Source organism: Rattus norvegicus, chromosome 4, assembly GCF_021556685.1.
Source record: "Rattus norvegicus strain SHRSP/BbbUtx chromosome 4, alternate assembly SHRSP_T2T, whole genome shotgun sequence".
NCBI lineage: Eukaryota > Metazoa > Chordata > Mammalia > Rodentia > Muridae > Rattus > Rattus norvegicus.
This window is the reverse complement of record NC_141537.1, coordinates 122410899-122425171: the sequence shown is the minus strand read 5'-3', so window position 1 is coordinate 122425171 and position 14273 is coordinate 122410899. Positions and strand designations below refer to the sequence as shown.

General features: G+C 45.0%; 1 long non-coding RNA gene across 1 annotated transcript; it reads left to right on the top strand.

Annotated features, from left to right (window-relative positions):
* The first annotated feature begins 6627 nt into the window (after positions 1-6627).
* On the top strand, positions 6628-12130 carry LOC134486810 (uncharacterized). The gene is made up of 4 exons (XR_015686819.1): positions 6628-6863; positions 10352-10503; positions 11161-11255; positions 11820-12130. It is a non-coding gene; the product is annotated as an uncharacterized LOC134486810 (long non-coding RNA).
* Positions 12131-14273: the final 2143 nt, after the last annotated feature.

Sequence of the window (14273 nt, the reverse complement as noted above, 5' to 3'; positions counted from 1 at the left end):
TCGGGTAGCACTGTAAATGCCAGTGAGTGTTCCTAGGGCCCTGAGCCCAGCAGCAGCAGAGATGGGCTGGGTGAGTCAGGCTTCTGTGGTTCAGAGAAAGATCAAGACTCTGGAATACCTGATCCTCAGACAGGGAGCCATAAGGGTACATGCACTGTCCTATGATGCATGACAACAGTGCATGTGAAACCAGTATAGCTGGGCTTATTATCTGTGAATCTACATCCCCTGATTCCACTCATCCGTGATCACAAAAGTGGAAGCACACCACACCCGTAGTAATGTGTAAAAACACCTTTTCCGTTGTTGCCTACAATACAGTAGGAAAGTCCAGACATACATTTCTATTACGTTAGACGTTCCAAGTCAGTAAAGGTGAAAAAGCACAGAGCAGATGTGTGTAGGCTCTGTGCAAATGTACAATGGACTTGAACGCCCACAGATTTGACTATTTGTGGGAGTGTGCTAGAAACAATGCTTTCAAATATCAAGGGCAGGCTGTTCCTTTAAGGGGCAGTCTAGACCCTTGGGACACCAAACGGTGAGAAAGTGCCTTTAAAAGTGTGCCTCGGAGGTCACGGGAGATTGCTCGATAGAGGGAGTGCTTGCTGTGCAAGTATGAAAACTTGAGTTCGGATTGCCAACGTCCACATAGGAAGCTGGGCGTGAAGACGCATGTCTGATCCTTACATTGATGAGGGGAGAGCAGAAGGATCCCTGGAGCTCCCTGGCAAGCTAGCATGGCTGAGTCAGTAAGCTACAGACAGGTTCAAATGAAAGACCGTGCCTCAAAACTAAGGTGGGATATAATTGAAAGAGATGTCCGTCCTTGGTATCTAGCCTCCACATGTGTGCACACGCGCACACAAACATGCACACGCCCATGCATGCACGCACTCAAGCACACACATATATGAAAAGAGTGTGCCTTGATGCACAATGTCTGTCAAGCCCCTGCCACATAGAAATCACTAGAATTTAAAGACCCACGGAGACGTGGAAAAGACATGGTAGCAAACTCTACCCCAAGCACTGGAGTCCTTGGTGAGCCAGCAAAGGGCCTTTTGACTTTCCTCTATTATGAAAGAAAACAGAACATTTAAGAAACACAAAATTGAATTCAAACAAACAGAAGGCAAGAGATGGCCCAAGGCCAGACTCCTTGCTTGGACTGTGAGGCGCTTGGGCGTGTGGCTTCTGAGTCCAAGCTCATGTCCCCACTCTCACCCTGTTGCCCTGGCCACAGACACCATCTTAAGACTGCTGCTGGGTCCTGATACAGAACCTGTGCCCTTGCTGAGGGGCCCCTCCAGCCGGTTCTTCCTTTCTCCAGCCTCGGCATGGCTCACTTGCACGAGTCTCTGCCCCAGACCAAATGTATAGAGAGCTGACTGACCATGGCCAGCCTGCCAGTGACTCCATGTCCCTACCATTGGTTTTGTTGCCACATGCTCAATACTGACATTACAGTTTTTATATTTATTTACAGTAGAGGGCACCTTGACTTGTCTATTGTCTGTTCAACATGGACAACTTAACAACGGCTGGTCTCCATTGAGGTATGCTGTGTCATACCTCTGGACTTTATGGATGGTATAAAAAGAACTATAAAGCATTCACCATCTTCATATTGATAATATTTAGAAGAAAGAAGATCACTTCTCAGCCTTTTGGTGGAATATCATTTTTTTTCTGGATATTGGGCTAGAAAGCAATTTTCAAAAAAAAATCCTTAATTTTTATGTACGTGTAGGAGTGTTATGCATGTGTGTGTGTGTGTGTGTGTGTGTGTGTGTGTGTGTGTGCCATATGTATACAGGCCTGATGCTAGAGGGGTTCAGAAGCAGGTGTGAGTGGCCCTGGATGCTGGTGAGCCACCAAGCAGGCCCTGGGAACAGAACTCAGGGCCCTTGTACAAGTGGCTGGTGACCTTAACCAGGGGGCCATCGCTCCATTTTTAAAACCAAAATTAATTGCATCTGTTTCTTTTGAAGACCATTTCCCTGAATCTTTTCAGTCCCACCTGTGGTCTGTTTCCACCAGACAGTGGGGACTTAGGTGAGATTTTTTTTTCTTCAAAACAGGAATGGTGGCTGCCTTGTCCCCAAACACCCACAGAGCACCTGGTGCATGGAGCAGGCTAGCACACAGGGGCTAAATGGGGCTCTGTTCTGTGAAAAACTTAGCACTATTCTCTCTGTGTCTCTCGTCTTTCTCTGTCTCTCCCTCTGCCCTTGCTTCCCTTGCTTCCCTCGCCTCTTCCTGGTGACATCGTTGTTATTGAGACTCCGTCCCCTTCCTTATCTACTTACTTCAGCCTGGCTTTACTTGTATGCTTTTTCTATAGATATTAACCACGTTTGCCGGTGCCATCTGAAAACCTTAATTATATTCTAAAATAGTTACAGCCTTCTAAGTGGCCCATTGTGTCAGTCTGTCAACGCTGTAATGAACTGCGCGAGTGGTCTAAACTAGTTAGCTCACAGCTTTGCAGGGGTGCCTCTGCTCACAGGCCCTCTCACCACAGCTCACCACAGCATCAGGCACTGGTGGGAGAGTGAGGAGAAGGAAGAAGGGTCACCCCTTAGAGCAGGAAGCACAAGGGGAGCTCACAATCTCTCCTCAGAACAGGGTCCCCAGCTGACCTAAAGACTCCCACAGAACAACAACACCTCTTAAAGGCTCACACCACCTCAACAGCACAGTGAGGCCCAAGGATCCACAAAGGGACAGGTCGCACCCAGCCATGGTAGCCATCTTGTAGGCGCACTGATTAATGAAATTAATGAGTGACTGCTTGCAAAAGAACAGAAAAAGAGTGCAAAGAACACTCGAGCAAAGGCTAAGGTGCCACAGGCCTGATAGGAAGTAATAGAAGAACAGGCCACAGGCCTTCCCTCCAGATTAGCCCAGACTAGCCCCACTAGAGCATCATCAAGCTGCAATCACCTTCCCTGGCAATTTAGTGAGCACCAGCTTATGTGCCGGAATCTGGGCACAGTTGAGGACTAGACAGACAAGATGAGCCACGCCACACAGCTGCTGTGCACGGTTTATCATGTGTTCTCAGACCCTGCTCTCCATTGAGGGTTAAAGCTTGTGGGGCGGGGTCAGTGAACCTGGACAGTGACTTCTCCTGAGAGTCATTTTAGGCCTTTTATGAATTAAGGCTATTAAGGACCAATCTCTGCAGAAATAAAACAGAGGCTAGAAAGGTGATCCCAGGGACCCATCTCTAAAGGAATATGGCAAGTGGGTACGAATTCTGTAGCAAGCAATTCCTCCTGAGTGCTGAGTCCCCTGCATTATAGGGTGTCGCCCATGTAAAATAGACTCACGTGTCGCACATCCATACCTAGAAAATGGTAACATTGTATTTCTCAGAGAGTGGAAGAAATAAGATTTAATACCAGGATTCATACAGCACTAGTACAAGATACCCCTTCAGAGATATTGTGGCCAGTGTGCCACTTGGCCCAGAATAAAAAGCAAAGCAGGAGACCCACTAGAAAAGACCACCCCTCCCTAACGGCCCTTACTGTCTGCAGCATGGCAGAGCAGAAAGTGCACATGCCCTCTTTCTGTTAGCTTTGACCATGCCTGAGTGCTTTCTAGAAACTGCTAGTATTGCAGCCTGGGTTGGCTGCTTGGAGCTGAAAGAAGGCAGAGGCAACCTGAGCAAAAGGTTTGATTTAAATTCTGTAGTCAGTGCAGTGCCAGGGCACAGAAGCCCACCGGCAGGACTATGGAGGGGACCTGATGAAGCCACAGTGCAAGTTTCCAGGCAGACGTATGATCAGTCCCTAGCTTAGAAATGATATAACCGTAAATTTGTGTTCATTGAGTTTCTGTAGAAGGAACGTGTGTGTTCTAGACTCAAGTGGGGTCTTAGGAAAAAAGGCAATCTTTTTTAATGAGTGAGCATTTGTGGGAGTTTGTGAGGGAACACCTATTGTCGTACCCTCCTGGGCACCCATCAGTGTTTGAACCCTGCTGAAGCCTTGCTGATGCAAGTCAAAGCCTTTTATTACTAACAAAGGAACTCCCTGGCCCTGAAGTGACACACCTGGGTGGTACACTCTGGAGATAACCGGTTCCTGTCTTTTGTTCCTCTTTCTTTGTTCCTGAGGGCACACTGTGCTTCCTGGATTTCTCCCTGGTGAACTTGGGGTATATATTCAGTGTATCAAGTAAAAAAATTGGCATTCTTGTAAAACAAATGACCTGAGTGTGTGTTTTTTCTTAAACCTCACAGGCCTACGCCCAGATCTCGGTACAGTGTCGGTGCGGGCACCAACAACATATATTATCTACGCTCATTCATGCAGTCTACAAAGGTCTGTTGGTGCTTACAAAGTCAGTGTTTCGGTTACAGAGATTAAAGAAAACAGGATGCCCAGCTGTAAGAAAACTACAGTCTTGTCTGAGAGTCGATGGCATCTGAGCAAATGATTAGGGTGACACACAGTGAAGGCAGACAGTTGGAAGTTCTCCTGTGGGCTCAATACCAAATCCTACCCAGTTAGGAGTGGATCAAGGAGGGCTCCTCGAGGCAGGGATGATCATGGGCTATGGAGGGAGACTGAGAGGTTACTGGGCAGCAGAGAGTAGGGGGAGGGATGCAGGGAGAGGAAATGGCTTGTTGTTGTTGTTATTCTTTTTTTTTTTTCCCCCCGGAGCTGGGGACCGAACCAAGGGCCTTGCGCTTCCTAGGCAAGCGCTCTACCACTGAGCTAAATCCCCAACCCCAGGAAATGGCTTGTAACAACACATTTACGGATCGTTGTAGGAAGAAGGAAACTGGAGACAAGAGGAAACTGAGTGTGACCTTGGTTGTTAGCCCGAGCCTTGGCTCAGCTGCCCTCAAACAGATCCCCATCCTAGTTTGCTTCTCTGGTGCTGTGATAAAACACTGACCCAAACCAACTGGGAAAGCAAAGGGTTCGTTTTAGTTCATGGATTGCAATCCATCACTGGAGGAAGCCATCCCTGGAAGGAATTCAAGGTAGCAACTTAGAGGCAGGCCCTGAAGCGAAGGCCACGAGAGAACTCCACTTCCTGGCTTGCATCTCTCGGCTTGCTCAGCCTGCTTTCTTATGTAACCCAGGACCACCCTGGGTTACATAACCCAGGTACTGCCCACAGTGGAGTGGGCTCTCTACATCAATTCTTTGGTTTTGTTTTTTTTGTTTTTTGTTTTGTTTTTTTGTTGTTTTTTTTTTTTTTGGAGACGGGTTCTCTGTGCAGCTTTGGCTGTCTTGGAACTTGCTTTGTGCACCAGGCTGACCTTGAACTCAAAGATTCACCTGCCACTGCCTCCCAAGGGCTGGGATTCAAGTCATGCACTATCACTTTCCAGCATTTCACATCAATTCTTAATCAAGAAAATGTCCCATAGAGCTGCTCACAGGCCATGTGATGGAGACAATTCTTCCAAGGAAGTGACTCTTTCACCAATTGACTCTGTGCCAAATTGACCCAAACTAACTAGCACAGACCCCAAATCAGAGTGGTTTAGAAATAGGCACATGTTTCTCTCACATAACAGTGCAGACATGAGCAGAGCAGGGCTAGAAGGAGTCTCAGCTAGAAACCCTGCCTGCTTGTGTCTTAGAGCTCAGCCGTCCCAGTAACATGGATCTCATTCACAGCCTATTGATGGATCGCTGAGCTCTAGCATCGCCTCCAGCCCTGATCGCCTGCCTCTGCGTTCTGCCTGTCATGTCTTCAGTCACTGTGCTCTGCTCTGACCCAATGCATGCTACGCCCACCACTCATCTCTATATTCACGGGATGTTTTGACCATCTTCTCCGCTTCTAGACTCTAACAGGAGGGGCAGGAAACCTCTTAGCTTTGCAGGAACAACTAGAGAATCACACAGGTTGTTCACATGATGTGCTGGTGGCAGATCAAGCTGTAAGGGAGCCTAGGAAAAACAATTCTTTTCTCTAGTCGATATTTGCCGAGTGAGAGATGAGAGATGGGTGGAGACTGACAGCAACCCCAGCCTTGCTTTGCTTCAGTGTGCTAAGCCAGTGAACTCTAGAATGCCCCTGAGGAAAATCAACATAACCTTCGGGAGTCTCCTGCCTTCCATGTCTTGACAGAATGACTTTAAAAGATTTTAAATTTTTATTAAAATGAGGGTGTAAGGAGTTACTCAATGTCACAGACTAAGAGATGAACAAGGATTGGGGCTTATATACAAGGATTCTAATCCCTTTTAAAGATCCTTTCCTGTAGGGAGCCGTATTGGATTTGGGCCTGGCCACTTTTTGACTGCATGGCTCAAAGTGGCTAGGTGACTCTGGGCTGTTTGGCCACAGATATTCACCCCTAAGATGACTGCCATAAAGTCTTGGCAAAAGATTGCTGGACAAAAGCCTCTCCCATGAATTTACGGCACAGGAAGATAACATTCAAGGGATGCCTCAGCTCGAGCAGATGCCAGTTATCTCCTGAGTCAACACCCGGTGTCTCCACCGCCTGACCTCATCGTCTACCGCCTGACCTCTTTGCCTCCTGCTATCACTCCCTATACCCTCATCCCTCCATCCTTCGTGTTTCACAAAGGTCACTCCCCTTACCTGAAAGCCTTAAAAGCTGTAGCGTTCACCCCAATAAACGAGACCTTGACAACAGAACTTTTGCTTGGTCTCCTTCTTCTCTTTACCCCCATTTGGCCCACAGGTAGAAAGCCTCTTCGGGACCCTGAATAACTGGGTCCCCACTGGTGGGGACAAGTGGCGCCTGAACAGGGACCCCGAAGCACGGCCAACTACAGGACGACAGAGACAAGAGAGCTGCAGCAGGAATTGAGGAATCTTCAGGCCGGATTGCTCGTGTGTCGCTGGAGAGGGAGGTAAGGACCGGTCAAATAATTGTCCTCCGATTGTCATGGGGAAGGTATTATCTAAGGAGGCTTGTTTCATAGGAGAGATCAAGCGCTCACTCAGGGAGAGAGGATTAAGAGTTAAGAAAAAGGATTTAATCAAGTTCTTTTGTTTTGTTGATGAAAAGTGTCCCTGGTTAATTTTAAGCAATGTGGGGCTGAGGGTGACAAGCGTGCAGGCCTGCTAGCAAGCAAGCTGCAGGCTGTGCGTGGGCAACAGCACAGCTCAGGCCAAGTCAGCATAAGAGGAGTTTCAAGGTGAGGGAGCCGGCCCGGAAGCAGGGACGCATTGGGGTAAGATGGGTTAGAAAAGGCCCCGATGATTTGGGCTATCGTGAGTAAAACTTGTAATAAAAAAGGGACAAGGTAATGGTAAAGTGTTTTTGTGTATGCGTTCTTTTAGAGGTATGTATTAATCTTTGGACCCTGATTAGAGATAGTTTACACCCTAGACATGAGAGAGAATGGGTTTGGGAAAAACAGTCCTCCCAGACTCTCCGCGGATGCTTTGGAGAAAGAGAAAAACTTTCAGAGCTCTCCTAGGAAGAAAAAAGCAGGAGACGTCCTGTCTCTCTGCTGGCTCCTATTGGAGAAATGCTTATTTCTGGTTCTGGGTTCCATAGGTAGGATATCTGGGTCCCTTCGGTGGGACACCATCTAGTTTTTTCCCTCTATGTGTATTGTCTGTCCTTGGTGCACCAAGCTGTCCATGTCTGTCAGTTTATGTCTGTGGTTTTTGTTTCTCGTTGTTTAAATGTTTTCTGTTTCATGTTCAAAAGAAAAAATGGTAAAAACTTTATCTGCTGGTCGTTCACACCTTGATTTGGTTTTAATTCGTTTCAAAAAAGGGAACAAATGAATAAAAAGCAGTTTCAATCGGCCTTTGGAGCCCTGTACCTGTAGCTAGGAACCTAGGTCAGCTGGAGAAGCTGCCCGGGGGCGGAGCATCTACAGGAGCTGATCTTAAAGGCGCCATCATCCCCTCAGCTTCTATGGTACGGGAGCTGATAGCGGTTTCTCTTGGAAAAATCCCTGACTTATTATTAGACTTAGCAGGTGACAAGTTGCTTCTCTTAAAATCACAGCTAGAAAAGTAAAAATGGTGTTTGGTCTAAATATTAAAGATATGTGTAGCCACTTCAATTTTGTTTCTGACTGGTTTTAAATGTATAAATATGCTCTACATGCCTTGGTTATGGACTATTGGCTTTTAAGTTATTGGATATGGTATTAAAAAAAGGGGGGTGTAACATTGGTAACAGAAAATTGACATAAAATGGTAATTTGGATAGAGTCATTCTAGACAACATGTGGCATGAGCCAACCTAGGGAAACAGGTCTAAATTGAGATAATATTTTTATGGAACTCTTATCCTAGAAACCAGGCTTCTAAAAGAATTTAGGGCAATGTCTCTTTGTTGAGGTATTGGAGACCGCACCATCATGCGTTCATATGCAGGAATTGGCAGTCAAACTTTGTAGCATGAAGGAAGACTTGGTGTCTTGGAGACTAGAATTTGGAGACTAGATCATTTGTTGGAGGTTGAGTTTTGCTTTCCAAAGTTGTGGTTTGCCCTGAAGTTACCTGTATTTTGATGCTAATTCTACTGCCCCAAGGGAAGCTGCCTAGTCGTACTCAGAACTCAGGTGACTTTCCAAAGTTGTGGTTGTGCTCTGGTGTTACAGAATTTAAGGATTGTGATTAAGGATTGCCAGTGTTATACTGACTAACTCAAACTTATTTATAATTTTAAAAAATGGCTAATAGCCTTATTATGTAATTTTGTCACTTCTTCAATGTAAGAAGTTAAAACTTTAAATATTTCAGTGTATATGGAAATTTTTACAACAAACCTTTGCTCTCAAAATGAGCTTTAATATTTGGGGAGTAGCTGTTACACTACTCCAGAAAAGAATATTTGAAACTAATTTTAAGCTTCTAAGGATATGTTAATTGGCTAAGTACCTCACCTTACCAAAGGACTTAGGCCTTTGTTATCCTCATTGGAGATAAAGCTTCAGTTGTGTTAATACAGAATTGTAGGCTAGAGTCTTGAAAGTATTTTAAAAAGAAACCTGGTAAAACATATCTTATTCCAAACAGCAATTAAATTGGCTATTACATAATACTAATATTTGGCCTACAAATTTTTCAGGCAAAATTGATAATTTTACTCTTTGCATGCTTTTGTATTTCCTGTAAATTTGTGCATGCAACCCATAGGAAATGAGCTTATTGTATTTATAGGTGGTTCATCTAATGAAAAGGCTACATGTATGATTGGATCACTTGTTTATTCTCTTGAGTTTCCCCTGCTTCAGCACAGATTATTAAATTACATGCTGTAGCCAGTTTTTAAAATGTTTTAAAAAAAATCAAGCTTTCAATTCATATACTGATAGCCAATGTGTGGTTTATGGTTTACAGTTGATTAAAAAGTTTTCTTTCTTTTTTTTTTTTAGATACTACTAGCCCTCAAATTTTACAATTACTTAATGCTTTATTAGAGGCAGGTTTTCTACTTGAAATCACTGAGTGATGATTTCAGTGTGAATGTCTGACAACTCACTGTCCTTTCAGTGCTCTGGCTCAGACAACTAAACAAAACCATAGACCCAGCTCTTTAAAAATGGTAATGGAGTTGATAACACACCCTCATGAGAAGAGGAAGACTCCATTTGCTTACTTTCAACGCCCAGCCTCACCCTGCCAACTCAGGGATTTCTAAATAAGGCTAAATCTGGACCTTGTTTACAGGATTTGGCATTTCTTTTTTTTTCTTTTTTTTTTTTTTTGGTTCTTTTTTTCGGAGCTGGGGACCGAACCCAGGGCCTTGTGCTTCCTAGGTAAGCGCTCTACCACTGAGCTAAATCCCCAGTCCAGGATTTGGCATTTCTAATTAATCCTTATGTTTAGGTAAATAAAGCTGGTGAGGTGCTGGAGAGATGGCTTAGTGGTTAAGAGCACTAAGTACTGTTCCTTTATAGGCCATTTAAGAACTCAAACTGGATTGCCTGGACCCCTTAGCAAGGGAGGACAATGATACCAGGCAGATTATAGGCCTTACATAGGAACAATTAGTCAAAAAAAATGTCATTCTTTATATCACCAAAACAATAATGCTGGAGACAATAATTTGGTATACAAGTCAATTTATAAATACAAGTGCTCAGTGTCCTCAATTTAATCCTTGAGGACTTATCTTAATAAATAATATCTTAACAATGTCTTAATAAATAAAAAGGGGGAGTTACATCCCTGTATGCTATACAATTATTTAATAATACTCCTTTTATTTCCAATTTTAAAATTTGTATGCCAAGGAACACTCTGAGTTTATGGCACCCTACAACTAGGCATACTTCTGCCTAGGTGAAATAGAAAGATTCACGTATTGGCATGATCCTGTTCAGATATTTTATATGGGGAAGAGGGAATGTTTGTGTTTCTTCTACAGGATGCTACAGGAGTGTGCCAGCTGCCTGAGTGGCTGGTGAGACTTGCTGATCCTGGGAGCATGAAGATTCAGCTCTCCTGGTTCAGGTCCCTGGAGTCATTCCTGTGCCCTTGGAGGAAGATGGAGACTTTTTAAGATTTACCCTCACCGAGGTAGCCGGGGTGGAAAGTTGTATTTTGGGAGAACATATGCTCCCTCTTCACCAGCTGTTAGAAATATACAACCATACCTTGGTTGTTAACAAACATCATGAGTACCTGCTCGCCCCAAACCATACTTATCTGGCCTGTTCATCAGGGCTGACTACCTATGTAATATCTGAGTTCTTGCAGCAGCACGATTATTGCGTATTGGTACAACTACTCCCAAGACTCAGCATTCATAAACCAACAACGCTATCATTTACTCAGCACTGCAATTGACCAGGACCTAGCTGAGCGAGGGCTTAGCCAATTTAAAAGATTCTGTTGCCTCCCTTTCAGAAGTAGTACTGCAAAATAGAAGAGGGCTTGATTTACTCTTCCTACAACAAGGAGGACTTTGTGCAGCCTTAAAAGAGGAATGCTGTGTTTATGTAGATAAGACTGGACTTGTAGAAGACAGTCTAAGAAAAGTGAGAGATAGCCTGGAAAAACGAAAAAGGGAGAGAGAACAACAGGAGTCCTGGTATAAAAACTGGTTCTCCACATCCCCATGGCTCTCTACCCTGTTGCCTTCAATTTTGGGACCCCTTGTGGGCCTACTTTTGTTGATTTCCTTCGGTCCTTGGGCCTTTCATCGACTTACACACTTTATTAAATCACAAATAGATTCTGCTTTGCCTAGAAATTCTGTTTCAGTACATTATCATCGCTTGGAGACCGGAACAACTAAGGAGAACCAGAGAGACAACAAACAAGATGAGGTGACTACAACATATCAGGAGAGGCTCAACTTCCACAATCTCCTAAATTAATGCCATCTGGCCCCTACTCTTTCGCCCCTGGGCTCAAATAAGAGGAATGAGAAGATGACCCAATGTAGCCATCATCAGTGACAGGCAACTTCCTCTGACCCTTGACCAATCTAAGTCATGGAACCTTGGGGGCGACAAGGTGATCCTATGACAGATAAGGCTGGGGTTCGAGAGGTTGATCCTAAGACAGAGGTGGCTACACCCCATTTAAACGTACAGGCCGGTCAAATGCTCCTCTGCCCACTTTCTCCCCCAATAAACACACACGTATAGCCCAGAACGGTGTGTTACAGCATAAGTTCATTCCTAGCCATTGGGGTGCAGTCCTAACTGCAAGAGTGGCTCGCCATGGCCGTTCTGGGCACTCTGTGAGGCATGTCTGATCTCTCTCAGACCACTACTTCCACCTAATGGTCTTTTATAAAAGAAAAATGGGGGAGATTTAGGGAGCCTGGCCGCTTTTTGACTGCATGGCTCAAAGTGACTAGATGACTCTGGGCTGTTTGGCCACAGATATTCACCCCTAAGATGACTGCCATAAAGTCTTGAGATTGTTGGACAAAAGCCTCTCCCATGAATTTACGGCACAGGAAGATAACATTCAAGGGATGCCTCAGCTCGAGCAGATGCCAGTTACCTCCTGAGTCAACACCCGGTGTCTCCACCGCCTGACCTCATCGTCTACTGCCTGACCTCTTTGCCTCCTGCTATCACTACCTATACCCTCATCCCTCCATCCTTCGTGTTTCACAAAGCACTCCCCCTACCTGAAAGCCTTAAAAGCTGTAGCATTCACCCCAATAAACGAGACCTTGACAACAGAACTTTTGCATGGTCTCCTTCTTCTTTTCACCCCCATTTGGCCCACAGGTAAAAAGCCTCTTCGGGACCCTGAATAACTGGGTCCCCGCTGGTGGGGACACTTTCCATAGCTGTCCTGCTCACGTTTTAAGACCTATACCACATTCCCTGCCTGAACTAGGCAAGTCATGGACACAGCTTTCACTGTCCCAGACTGAGGACCCCAGGGCAGGTGTTTTGACAACTTCAGGAAGGGAAATTAGGTGTACAGCAAACTTATACCACTTTGCACCTGAACCCCAGCATAAATACCTTTTGGGGTGCTCACTGTTCTTCCTCAGCTGAAGAGCCCTCATCTGTCTCTGCAGGATTAGAAAAGATGTCACATATCCCCACAGACGAGCCCAACGACGGCTCTCTCTCCTTCCAACTTAGGATATATCAAAACTTCCTTCCATCAAGCCCCACAGGTTTTCTGAAGTGACACGAGCTAAGATCAAGCCTTTAACACATTGCTACAAGGAAATCACTGGATCAGAGCAGATGATTCCAGAAAACACTCACAGGAAGGGGAGCTGATAACATAGATTAAAAACCTCTAATCCAGAATCTGAAGTGCTTCCAAGTAGAAGTTGTCACATCCAACCACCGTGGCAGGCCACAATCAAAACACAGGCACATTAAAGACACTGTACAAAGCCGCCTACAGGCTGTGTGCAAGACATTTGTGAAATATATATATATGTATAAATATACATATTTATTATATATATTTCACAGCCTGTATATGTGATGCTTGTGACCCAGTATAGTGTGAGGAAATGTGGACACAGGGCATGGAGTCTGGGATTAAGGCCACAGTCAGGACATAAACACACACACTCGAACCAATGAATTACTAAGTACAGGGAAAAGAAAAGTGCAGGAAACGAAGAGTGGAGTGCGGCTTCATTTTTGCTCTTTTATAGTCATGGGTGGTATTTCCAGCACCTTAGTAACAGGATCTCGGTAACGAGCAGAATGAAAGATCTCCTATCAATGGGCTACAAACTCTTAGTGGCTGCTGCTCTGAGGGAGGTTGTGGGCTGGGCTCTGGCTTCCCACAATTTATTCAGCATGCATTCAACATATGCCAAATACACACACACACACACACACACACACACACACACACACAAACACACACACACACACACAGAGTGATTAAGGAATAAACATCAAACTATAGATACACTTAAGCATGTAATTATTATCAGTCTGTAGAGGAACTCTCCAGGGAGAGGCAGAATCAGACTCTTACCCTTACCAAGGCACATCTTCCTACCGGCTTCGCTTTTCACTGCTGCAGGGAGCTACAGCACGGTTATGAAGACACACATTGAATTTTATTTAGTACTTTCTTTTGAGGAGCTGATGATTGAACCTGGAGCTCGATGCATGCTAAGCGGGCGCTCTGTTATGCTGTGCTCCCAATTTCATTCCTATGCTTTTCATTTTACTGATCCCGGTAAAGAGTTTGTGTATAGTTGACATCTGCTGTGGTTACACACAATGCAGAAGAGCGGTGCCCATGTGATGAGGCTGAGTTGAAAGTGCAAGAGTGTACCCAGAAAATGAACTTGATCAAATAAATATTCATAGAAAATGGCTGGAAGGAAATCTACTAAAACGTTAGCAGTGGGTGTTCTCAGCACTGAAGTCGTGGATAATTATCTCTTCCCTTTCAGTTTTCAATATTCCTAATTTTCTATTATAAGCATGCATTATTTTTATAATTGAAAAAAATAAGCACTATTTTTAAAGAACCTGCATGTAATCGCCAAGCACACTGCTGCAGCAGTGGAGCCTGCTTGGGAACAGTGAAAAGCAGAGGTGTTCTTGCAGGATGGAGAGATTGAAGCTGTGTGGCTGAGACCAAGAGACTGTATCATGTTATAGTGGACAGGCAGCACAGTCACGCACAGCCACCCTGAGGAAGCGACAGCCAGGGGACCATTAGAGTGAGGCCTGCTGGGAGCAGCCTGTGGGCAGCCCTGGGAAGGGACTTGACACTTGCTAAAGAGCTGCTGTTCGCCATATAGAAAGATTTGTGCCTCTGATGTGTCAAGTCACACCTACCCCTTCCCACCCCAGGTCATGTGGCATTTTCCGTGGGGCACCTCCTAT